Consider the following 3,447-nt stretch of genomic DNA (forward strand, 5'->3'; position numbering starts at 1 on the left):
CGCACATCCGGTAAAAGTACTTCAACAAAGTTTAAAACGGGAGATTAAAGCAAAAAATAAAAAAATAAACTTTTTTTAAATTAAAAAATCTATAAAAATTTATAAGCAAGCTCTTTTAGCCTACTATTTAATCGAAATATTGTCTCCCCGTTTTATTTGCTTTAGCGAGTAATAAAATGTCGATTACACGGAATCAATTATAAATGTATAAACTAACGGTTGACATGATCATTTCTAACACCTTAACACATTTGTTAATAAGTAATTATTTTATTCCAGATATTATCGAATAATCTCCGTTCAGAAATATTTACACTTTGGGGGGAAAGTGTTTTTTTTTTTTATTTATTTATTTTATTTTATTTTTTGGTGTTTTTTTTCCGCATTGAATTTCATAGTCGAGATCTACACTTTTATTTTAATGCGCTCGGGTGTGTAAACAGGAAGCTACATTTTTGCATCTTGGGGAATTTTTTTTTCATAAGTGGCAATCTGTGAGGAAATCGGGCCTAAAGAGGAAGTATGCTAATATGTTTTTTTTTTTTCTAGGCCTTAAAATCCTATTGATTTCTGGGTCCTAGCGCCGAATTGAACAACACTTTAAGTGCTAAAAAATAATTATTAGCTAACAATAAGTAGTAGAATACATAGTTAGAAAAGGGTTTTGCATCCTAAAATATTTGAAAAGTGGTAGGGTTTTAACAGTTTGTAAAACTATTTTAAAACTTACTTTAAGGGTACAATACATCACAGTAGTTTACATACTGCAATGCATGCAACACAAAGGAAGTCCAAATGGAAATGCTGGGTGTTGGAAAAACTACAATGCCTTGCCTCACATTTTGTCACATTAAAACCGCAAACCTCAACTGATTTTGTTGGATATTAATGTCATGGGTCAAGACAAAGTGGTGCACAAACAGAGAAATGGAAGCAAAAGAATCCGTGGTTTTTCCTTTTCTTTTCAGTTACAAAGAAAACCATGAAAAGAGTGGCATACGCTGGCATTCTACCTCTCTGAGTCAATACTGTGCAAAACCGCATTTGGCAGCAAGTCTTTTGGGGTTCGTCTCTATAAGCTTTGCACGTCTACACACTGAAATATTTGCCTTTTGTCTGCAAAGTAGCTCAAGCTGAGGAAGGACAGCGTCTGTGAACAGGAATTTTCCCGTTTTGCAACATACTGGATGTAGGTCTGGACTATCTTGTCACAGCCCTGGCTGTACGTTCAGTTTCCTTGTCGTTCCGCCCCATTTTCAAGTCTTAATTCATCTTCCACTCAGCTCTGAGCAGATTCCCTGTCCCTCCTGAAGAACCTTCACAGAACAAATTTGGACATTCACACATGTTACTGTGCAGATGATCATTTCAGTGATGTGCTGGGTTAGATTTCCTTTTCAGGAGCACTTTTTTTTTTTTATTATTGGTTGCATCGGTACATTTCTTCTTGATGATCTCTCAGGTCATCTGAGCCTCTCCTTTTCCATGTTCAAACCAGCTGTTTCAGATGCAATGGTGGTTATACGTTTTCCATACCTAGGCCTAAACGGTGGAGCAAACTCCCTTTACACATGTGCGCTACACAAACCATTTAATGTATTAAATCAGTTGAAATGCATTTGTCTGTCGAGACCCTTCGGATAATGTGCTCCAGCTTGTCATTTTATCTGATTTTGAGTTTACAATTTTATCATCGTGTCATAAATAAATGAAATTCTTAACCTTGTACTTCTGTGGGCTGGACTCCGTTTACTAATTAGGTCACTTCTGATCATAATGTGTTGTCGTCAGAATGAGATATCAGAGTAAAGGGACAGAAGACATATTTATGCAACATTTTTCAAATGTGAGAATGTTAGGCCATGTATGTTTTTTTTTTTTTTAATTTAACTTCACAACCATTTTACCCTCAGTCCAGCTAAATAAACAAACGCATTGCTTATTGTATGTCTGTTAATGTTTGTTGTCCTCTCCCCATGTTCCCCTTCAAGTGTTGAAGCACTTTCATACTAAAATTGTAAATAATAAGTTGTTCTTAATCTTTTCCCTGGTAAAATAAAGGTTTACACTGCAAAAACGGAACTAAAAATAACTAAAATTTTCTTGAAATGAGTGCATTTATCCTTGATTTGAGCTGGTAAATAAGATGCTCTGCCAATGGAATAAGATTTATGCACTTAAGTTAGGAACAACCTCATCTCCATCATCTTATTTTAAGTGCAGTATATCTAATTATCTTATTCTAGGGGTCAAAATACTCATTCTATTGGCAGCTAATCTTATTTACCTGCTCAAATCAAGGACAAACGCACTAATTTCAAGACTTTTTGTAGTTTAAACTTTTCCCCTCCCTTATTTTGATAAATATCTTCTACATACATACTAAACTACAATACGAGTTCCAGTGACACTCATTTGTAACATTAAAGGTACATTTTGAAAGTAACCATTAGGTAGGTTTTAAACATTAAGCCCAAACTTCTTTATTAAAAATATTTTTGTATTGGTCTGACGCAATATTCTAATTTTAAACGGGCTTTCATTACCTGTAACCGGAAAACCCTAATAAACAGGAAAAAAAGGCTTGAAATCATCAGTTTTCGTGTAATCGATGTTTCAGTTGTTAAACTGAGTTCCTGAAATATGTATGTCTGTGACCTTTATTTGTCCAGGTAGATCTCATTTAGATTTAAAATCTTTTTTTTTTTTTTAAAGAGAGACCCGGCCAAGAATGGCAGCAGCACACAGGCAATTCCAAATAAAAACTGTAAACATGAAAATACATTAAACAGTTAAAACATTGATAAACAGAAAGTAAATTATGTTTGATAATATAATTAGAAAATCTGTTCACTTTTAATAACTACCTTTTCATTTCTATTTGAATGTTTAAAAATAAAGGTGACACAAAACTCTTGCTGAAAGAGGGTGTGAATCTAAAAGGCCATATAATTAGAATATGATGAAAAAGTAAAACTTTTTCAGTAATTCCATTCAAAAAGTGAAACTTGTATATTATATTCATTCATGACACACAGACTGATATATTTCAAGTGTTTATTTCTTTTAATTTTTGATGAATATAACTGACAACTAATTAAACCCTAAATTCAGTATCCCAGAAAATTAGAATATTGTGAAAAGGTCCAATATTGAAGACACCCAGTGCCATGTTCTAATCAGCTAATTAACACAAAACACCTGCAAAGGCTTTTAAATGATGTTTGTCAAGTTCTGCAGGCGACACAATCATGGGGAAGACTGCTGACTTGACAGTTGTCCAAAAGACGACCACTGCCACCTTGCAGAGGGAAAGACAAAAGGTCATCGCTAGAGAGGCTGGCTGTTCAGAGAGTTCTGTGTCCAAGCACATTACCAGAGAGGAGAAGGGAAGGAAAAGATGTGGTAGAAAAAAAGTGTACAAGCAATAGGGATGACTGCACCATG

Source organism: Fundulus heteroclitus, chromosome 1, assembly GCF_011125445.2.
Source record: "Fundulus heteroclitus isolate FHET01 chromosome 1, MU-UCD_Fhet_4.1, whole genome shotgun sequence".
Lineage (NCBI taxonomy): Eukaryota > Metazoa > Chordata > Actinopteri > Cyprinodontiformes > Fundulidae > Fundulus > Fundulus heteroclitus.